The sequence below is a fragment of the Papaver somniferum genome, chromosome 7 (genome assembly GCF_003573695.1).
Source record: "Papaver somniferum cultivar HN1 chromosome 7, ASM357369v1, whole genome shotgun sequence".
NCBI lineage: Eukaryota > Viridiplantae > Streptophyta > Magnoliopsida > Ranunculales > Papaveraceae > Papaver > Papaver somniferum.
Genome location: NC_039364.1, coordinates 158,494,176 through 158,503,125, shown reverse-complemented (window position 1 = coordinate 158,503,125; position 8,950 = coordinate 158,494,176). Strand labels below are relative to the sequence as shown.

Here is an 8,950-nt window from a genome sequence, read left to right as displayed (position 1 = left end):
ATACACATTTGATATTTCGAGTTGAGTTTAACTCGATTACATATTTATGGAAATCTGTGTTGGTAAGCTTTCGTTTTAACCAAGTTCATCTTATATTCTTTACGAAAGTCAAATGATGATCATGTGAAAATCACCTGGTAACATCTTACATGATTTGTGTGAGGCAATCATTTGATGTATACTTGGAATGTTTCGTATTGATCATTCGATCACTTGAAAATTGTTTTGAAGCTAATAGTTTGTGTGAGACAGCTATTCCTGTCTTCCGAGAATGTTTCAATGATTGAAATAGGAGTTTAGAACAAATAACCATGATTGGATATAGCACAATATGCGTACTTGTATGCTAACTGTTGCAAGTTATTCCAAGTCCGGGAACCATGGTATGCATACCCGTGTGCGTACTGATTGGTTTAGTAGAGGTCCGTGAACTAAGTACGCATATCGGTACGTAAAATGGCGTGAGGTTCAAGTTCCGGGACTTTACTGAGTTTGGTGGTATGCGTAGCCGTTCGCGTACTGGCACTAGTGGAAAATGGACTTTTTAAGTCTGATCAGGATTTATAAGAACGATTTTTTGGGGACCATAGTGTTTTTTGGGGGACCATGGTTTTATTTTGGGTAAAGGCATTAGAAGCAATTGTAGGTCACCCCATATCTAGTTATATATTTAATACCTAATCTACCCTCTTAACTAATTTTAGGTTATGATTAGTGAATGATTTAGTTAAAAACAATTAGTGAGATTAAATTAAAAGATGGGTTTATTATTAGTTGAGTAGAATTTTTGAGAGAGTAGAGTTAGAGAAGATGAAGGAGAAAAACATGGAAAATAATTTTTTTTTCCAATTCACTAAGTTTGAGTATTCAAATGATGAAAACTCATCTGATTATTCATCTCCATCCTCTCCTAGAATATTTGTTAATCTTCAAAATGATCCGGATTTGGAATGGATTTTGAACAGTTCGGTTACTTTATATGAAGAACAAGTAACCAAACTCATCTGAAGATGTAGTTCGGTTGCCTCGTGAGATGAACAAGTAACCGAACTCATTTGAAAGTGTAGTTCGGTTACTTGTTCCAAACACGCAGGTTACCGAACTCTCTAATAATAGAATTTCTAGGAGTTACAACGTTATGTTCGGTTGGTTCTCAACTAACCGAACTTTGGTGTACAAAGTTCGGTTGGTTCGCAAACTGCATGCACTTTTGATCTAACCGAACTTTACGTAATATAAGAGTATATAAGTTTACAAAGTTCGGTTCTTTCGCAAACTTGAACCTAACAGCTAACCAACCGAACTTTGAGTTCGGTTTCTGCGATAAAATTGTGAAGTTCCAGCGTCTATTGGCTAAGTTCAGTTACTTTGTAGTTTTAAAATTTTTTGCGAACAAACCGAACTCTATTGGCTAAGTTCGGTTATTTTGGAACTCAACATCGTGGCCACAACAACACAGTTCGGTTAGACTGGATTTGTTTTTTTTTTCCGATTCTAAGGGTGGAGTTCGGTTACTTTGTAATTTTAAATTTTTTTGCGAAACTACCGAACAGAGAGTTCGGTGACTTAGTTTTAAATCCAATAGAACCGAATTGTTCTTCGTGTTCTTCATTTTCAAGAAGTTCGGTTAGTAAACTAGGGTTTTTTGGAAAATCGACCTAACCGAACATGGCTCTGTAACTCCTATTAAAACTCTATTTTGATGATTTCTATTCGATTGAAGCAATCAAAATCAAATTAAAGCGAAGGGTTTGTTGGAAAATACTTCCGGAATGGTCCCATGGCAGAATCAGGTTGCGGCTGGCGTCTTTTATACCGATAAAATTATTATGTAACCGAACTTAATTGTGATTGCATTGATGTTGTTACATTTCTTAAATAGGCGGTGGTGGTGGTGGTGGGAGGAGGTGGTGGTGGTAATCGGTGGTTGGTGGTGGTGATAACCGGAGGTGGTGGTGGTGGTAATCGGCGGTGGTGGGCGGTGGTGGTGGTGGTAATCGGTGGTTGGTGGTGGTGATAATCAGAGGTGGTGGTGGTGGTAATCGGCGGTGGTGGTGGGAGGAGGTGGTGGTTATATATATAGGTGGTTATTAGGTTGGTTTTAAATTAAATTAGGTTAAGGGTAGGTTAGTCATTTCAACGTTTTAGGATACCCCTTATCACTATAGGGAAGGTGGCCTAATAAAATCATGGTGCCCTCAAAAAAAATCATGCTCCCTAAAAAAATCATTCATTTATAATTAAGACTTCCGGGGCCTTATTTTATTTTTTGGGCTTCCAAAGGTAGTCCTATTAATGACCCAAAGTAAAACAAGCTATCATGGAAGACGTTTCTATAGTCCCAGTTTCCCAGATTTGGTTCCTTACCTCAGTCTTCCTTTACTTCTCTCTCAGATATCTTACAACATCTGAGTTTTTACTCCAAAACGAATGAAAATCTAAATTGTAGACTCTCTTCATCTTCTCTCCTACTCAGATTCATCATTGAAACCCTAAGTTTTTTACATCATAACTAACCTGAAATCATTTGTTACTCCATGAAAACTCTGTCACTATGTACATCGATGGAAGATTTTAATCTGCCAACTCCAATTGCAAACTGAAAATACTGTTGGTAATGAAAGAGCAGATCAAGTGAGATTCAATCAGATGTTCTATGAACTTTTAGATCTAAATCAAAGGTTTTTTGGGTTTAATGATTAAGCTACAGAACCAGATGGTGAAGGAGGAGTAATTAGTAGTCTTAGAGATCGAAATCTAAGAGGTGGGTTTTTTTCCTAGTTAATTTTTTTTTTTGCAAATCATAATTGTTCCTTATAAATTTTGTGTAGATTGTTACTGAAGTGTTGTTTTGTGTTTTATCACCGTAGGTTAAAGGATATCTTATCTATCTGTAAGGAGAATTCTAAGAAGTACAGTTTGGATGGTGGTGAAACGGATTGGATGAACAGATTCAACAACTTCATGAGAAACAAATTTTAAGGTATAAAAACATTATTACTTCCTCTGATTTCAATTTCTCAAATTAGGTTTTCCTTAATTTTAATTGATTTTGCTTAGTTACGGTTTAAATATGTGGATTTGGGATATTTTTGATTGATTTGAATTGTTTAGGCTGTTAGTAGTTATTCAATTTTTGTATCGGTTCTCAATTTTTATACTCGGGTTTTCATGAGTGGATGAACTTTGTGCCTGAGAGGGGTTTTTCTTCCATTTTATTTGTACTCCTATGTTTTTGTTACTGTGCTGGTGCTTTTTGTTAGGTTGGTTGTAGTTATATTGTAATGGTTTGCTCTGTGGTGCAGGGCTTATGACTGAAGAGTTGAGAAATTTTTTGGAGTTTTACCTAAGTTTAGTTACTAAGCCGAAGATTAATTGGGTCAGATATCTTTGAAGAAACTAAGATTCCCCGCCAAAGCAATGAACTTATTTTTGTACCTCTCTGCGGTGTCTGCTTCTGAATTTGATGTCATGTTTCCAGTTAATCTAGTGACACTGGGTAGCTAAAATGTCCCGGTTAATCTATTTGTACTGCATTTTACTTGCTTTTTCTAAAGTTCATTTATGATATTGCATATTTTTTGTAATTATTATTTGAGATTTGAGGCAGTTATCTGTTGTTGATCCAGGATGGTTCGCCTTATTTAAAAAATCCAATTTTAAGCCTGTTAGGATTATAATATCCTGCGCACTTGCATCTGGAAAAGGAGCACAATGCAAACTCAGAAAGTAAAATTTCGATTTTAAAACTCTTCCATGATGTTCCCATTTTGTACACATTGTTTGATTTCTTTTAACACTCTCATTGCAGGCAAATATGAAGTTGCTCAAGCACTAATAACGCCATTGTTCGACATTTGTTAAGGTAATATTCTGAGGAGAGATAGTCTATTAATACATGAGGAACCTGGCAAATGGTTTCGTCTCGTATAAGATTTATGAGAACAGTGCGTGCTTTTAAAAATGTGTCCACCGATTTTTATAGATGTAACAAACTAAACAATAGCTACCATCTTATCTAGTACAGTGCGTCCTTCATTTATCCAAATAGAATACTTAGTTTTGTGTATATGAATTTGGCTCGCAGATTTTATATCTTTGGAGGACTGGTTACAGTATTTGATAGAAATAATTTTACTAAAACTATATGAGAACATAAGCTACCATGCATGTTACTCATTTTGATACTTTTGTAGGTAAGCATGAACTTCACTTGCTTTAATTTTACCAGTTGTTGATCTGCAGAACGCTCACTAGCTTTGGTGTGATTCCGATGATGACGGGGATAAGGTATTTCAATCTCACAGGCCCATTTATATTTTAGTGTATTATTGATTACATTTACAACGTATTTATGTTCTGAAATCTTCTGATTCACACTCTTTTTAACTTTCAACCTCTTTTTTTGCAGCTATAACATTAACTAGTTGGCATCTAATGGTTGCATTTTGCACACTTCATGGGGCACAAAGATTCAGTGTTTTTGAGACCAAGGCAATTGATACCCAAACTGTAATGCTATTGGGTATCATAAATGGCGTGTCTACTGGACTTCTCAATTTATGTCTTGGGTTCAATTCCACTGGATTCTACCACGTTAACTATTTTGATTTCATCTTATGGTCATTTTTAAGAGAATTAAGGATCTGATTAGTTTAGTTTGGTTGTAGTAGCGAAAGTTTAATCCGGATGAAATGATTTTTCTGTACAGACGACAAACATGCAATATACCCTTTACAGTACTGTCGGGGACCCTGTTCCTTAACAAGGTGAGTTTGTCTATTGTTCAAGTTTGTATAAGCAATTGCATTTGTTTTGTCAAAGTTTATATTTATCTAATCCATACGTAGTTAACCAGATATGTTTGACTAAGTTCATGGGTAATAAGTACACATTGGCTCCAATATTTTCTTATGTTTGTCTTAAGAACCTGCACCTCTTATTTCTCCACATAAAGGATCCTCAAGTAGTTGAAACCTCGGAATGAATTAATGGTTGGTGGACATTTGAATTGTACAAACTTCTAGTTGAATTTGTTTATGAATCAAGTTGTTCTGAAATCTTAAAGAGTAATCCCTTGTTAGCATGCCCTAGCATCTCTTGTATTAGTCTTATACACAATCCTTTTATGTGTAGGTCAAGCTACGTATGGCGAATGAATTGCAGATTGTTTTCTATATTATCTCTGAACAGTCCATTCTTGTCATGTTGAAATTAGTTTGTAAACTAATGCACAAGCTTATTTTTGCTACAGGTATGCGATTCTGAGTTGCGCAGCTCAGTTCTTCATCAGATAGTTTATCATTTTGTTAGTTTGTACTTATCTTTTAAGAAAACTTAGAACTTGTATTGGTGCTCATTTTGTTAGTTTGTACTTATCTTTAAGAAAATTTAGAACTTGTATTGGTGCTGATTCAGGTTTTGTTTACAATTTTTGGTTATTCTGAATCCACGCTATAATCAGTGTGTTATTCATTCGTATAATGAATTGTAAGCTTAATTGAATGGGAATGATTTACTTAAGAATTCAGGTTGTATTTGAATGTAAATTGAACTTTAGTTTCTTGTTCGTTGCAATTTTATTTGATTCAGCTAGGTCAGTTTTGGAATCTAGCTGAATCAATTTCATTTTTTTTTATAAATTATAATCCAGTAAACTGACTGTGTTTCTCAGTTTTATCATTCATGCTGTTAAAGGGAGACGTAATTTGAAAACTTATAGGGCTCCCAGGATCAGTCATTTTGAGAATAATAGGGCTCCCGAAAGCAGTCCTTTTTGATGATTTTAAGTGTATTTTTCGCAGACTTATTTTTTGCATTTTCCACTAGTGTGGAGAACCCAAACTTAGTCCGGCCACTTAGGTATGCGTACCCATTTGTATACTTGAGTAGGTTATATTCTAAAATCGATTTGTTCATGAACTAATACATTTATATATAATAAGGAATGCAATCTTTTTCAAAACAGTGGCTAGGATTTTGGCATAGTTTAGGCGCGGCCACATGTGCCAATGGCATGCCGTGCCTCCTCCTCGCCGTGCACGGCGCTGACTGCCAAAACGAAGCCTGCAATAATCAACGACTGCCTTTCCTTCTGAGATGCAAATCTCAGCCATACAAGTTCGGCACCTAACGTGTGGTACCCTTTGACCCAAACGCCAAGTCCTAATTTTGGCCGCGCCCAAACTATGCCTAAACCGTAGTTCTTGGCCGCGCCTAAACTATGCCAAAATCCTAGCTTGGCCACGCCTAACACATGCCAAAGCCATGCCGGCCCTACCACATGCCGCTGGCTTCCAAACGAAGGGTTGCAACAATCAATGGCCACCCTTCCATCTGAGATGCAGATCTTAGCCGTCAAAGGTCGCCAGCTAACGTGTGGTAACCTTTGGCCCAACGCCGAACCCTAGTTTTTGGCCGCGCCTAACTATGCCAAAATTCTAGCTTGGTCACGCCTAAACCGTGCCAAAGCCATGTCGGCCACGCCTTCATGCCGCTGGCTGCCAAAACGAAGGGTTGCAACGATCAACGACCACCCTTCCATCTGAGATGCAGATCTCAACCGTTCAAGTCCTCCACGCCAAGGCATGCCAACCATGCTACATGTGCCAATGGCATGTCGTGAAACCTCTCCGCGCCAAGGCATGCTAACCATGCCACATGTGCCAATGGCATGCCGTGCCAGCCACATCTCTACGCCAAGGCATGCCAACCATGCCACATGTGCCAATGGTATGCCGTGCCAGCCACATCTCCACGCCAAGGCATCCTAACCATGCCACATGTGCCAATGGCATGCTGTGCCAGACACATCTTCGCGCCATGGCATGCCAACCATGCCAGCCGCACCGCTGCGCCGAAACCATGCTAGCCTTTCCTTCACGCCATTGGCAGCCAAAACGAAGGGTTGCAACAATCAACGACCACCCTTCCATCTAAGATGCAGATCTTAGCCGTCCAAGATCACCAGCTAACGCATGGAAACCTTTGGCCCAACACCAAGCCCTAATTTTGGTCGCGCCCAAACAATGACAAAACCCTAGTTCTTGGCTGCGCCTAAACTATGCCAAAATCCTAGCTTGGCCACGCCTAACCATGTTAAAGCCATGCCAGCTATGCTTTCATGACACTGACTACCAAACGAAGGGTTGAAATAATCAACGACCACCCTACTTCTCCAGATGCAAAATCTCGACCGTCGAGGGTCACCACCGAGCCGGCAAGTCTCCCAAGCTCAACTTGCCAAACAACAAAAACATGCTACATGTTTTCCCCCAAAACACTCGAGACATCAACACATGTCACAAACTGGGGGATGCTCATTAGGGTATTGGTTTGGCGGTTTACAGCGTGCGGCGTACACTACACCCGTTACAAGACAGTGTCATAAGAATGAGGCGGTTAGTAAATACAGGGAGTGATGGTGAAACGCTTTCCTTCATCATGGTACATCAATTCCAGGCGTTACCGGTTACCACCTCCTCCCATTTACTCATCCGTTTCTATTTCTTACGAGACCAGAGTACTTTTCACTTCGACTTGTATAAGTAGGTCTCACCTATTTCCACCAGACAACAAGTTTTGGTCAGGAGCATAAAACACTCAGAAATCACTTGTTAGCTTTCCCATATGTTAGCTTTCACTTTCTGATACAAGTCAAACAACTACTCTTCCAGAACCAACTATTCTGGTCTCAACACTCTCTTCGCTTCCCTCCCCAAAACCAACCCTTCTCCTTCACTTTGTGACCGAAACAAGTCTGGAACGGCCATTTATTGGTTTAGGCCAGATTTTTACAGATTGATTTTTCGAATCTAAAGTACTCCCTTGCAGTACATTATTTAGGGTTTAGACTCATTTCTCACCCACTCACGCGAAATTACCGAAATCAACAGAAATCGTTTTCAGCCTCAAACAATTGGTGACCATAGTGGGAGATTGATCTTTCGGTTACAATGTCAATTTTCGACCATCGATCTCATGCTTCGACCCAGACATCAAGGCGGTAGAAGCAAATGATCCGCTCAGGAATCGACGACTCAGTTACCAGACGGCCCGATTACCAGTCATGACACGACAAAGGATAACTGGGGACTTCCCAGAGGTTAGAAGCAAACGATCAGCCCAAGGATCGACGACTCGGTTATCAGGTGACTCGGTAACGACTGGGGACTTTCCACGATCACGACGACGCTTCTCACAAAACTCGGACTTGCACCCGGAAGATCCATTTTTCGTTAGGAGATCAAAAAAAAAAGAGTAAGTCTTGCTAGACAAAATGCATGGTCTACTACTTCAAGTTTTCACATGAATGATAAAAACCGATATTCATGTTATGTTTCATCTCATTCCCTCTACTGACACGCAACGCTCACGATTCCATGGCTTTCCTGGGATGTTTGTGTCACTTGTAATCTTAACCAAAAACATCATTATTCTAAAACAGTTCATTCCAAATAATAATCCAAAACCCTCGTAGGTAGCAATCGTCTATCAAACCAAAAATACAGAAAACCATAAACTAGGCGTTTCATTTTCCTTTCAAAAAAAAAACCGAAGTAGAGAAGTTCAGAAGACAGAAATGCATTCAAGGAAAGTTATTCAACAATGGCTTGCTCTTCTTGGAGAAATCCTCCTTTGTGCTTTGGAGAGACGCTCGTTTCAGCTTCAACTTTCTGGACAACTTTTCGACTTCCGCTTCCTGCTGTTTGACCATATCCACAGAAGGACCTTCGGATATCTCGACCTGCAACTTTTCAACTTCGGAGAATCCTTCAACGAACCAAGGATCATTGAACTCGAAGTCTACGCACATGTCACGATGGAACCTCCAGCTTGAGACTACATCCTCATAAACAGTATGGCCAGTCACGTTGCACATGTCGTCAATTGAAGACAAAGCTTCCTACACACGCTTAACCAACGCAAGTCGACTAGTAATTCTCTTGGT

General features: G+C 39.2%; 1 long non-coding RNA gene across 3 annotated transcripts; it reads left to right on the top strand.

Moving 5' to 3' along the window:
- Positions 1–2,309: 2,309 nt before the first annotated feature.
- LOC113298884 lies at positions 2,310–5,562 on the top strand. 3 transcript variants are annotated; one of them, XR_003334450.1, is made up of 8 exons: positions 2,310–2,764; positions 2,871–2,983; positions 3,306–3,499; positions 3,630–3,729; positions 3,812–3,865; positions 4,246–4,290; positions 4,412–4,769; positions 5,255–5,562. It is a non-coding gene; the product is annotated as an uncharacterized LOC113298884 (long non-coding RNA). The 3 variants fall into 3 exon arrangements; XR_003334451.1 differs by having other exon boundaries at positions 3,306–3,528; XR_003334452.1 differs by lacking the exon at positions 3,306–3,499.
- Positions 5,563–8,950: the final 3,388 nt, after the last annotated feature.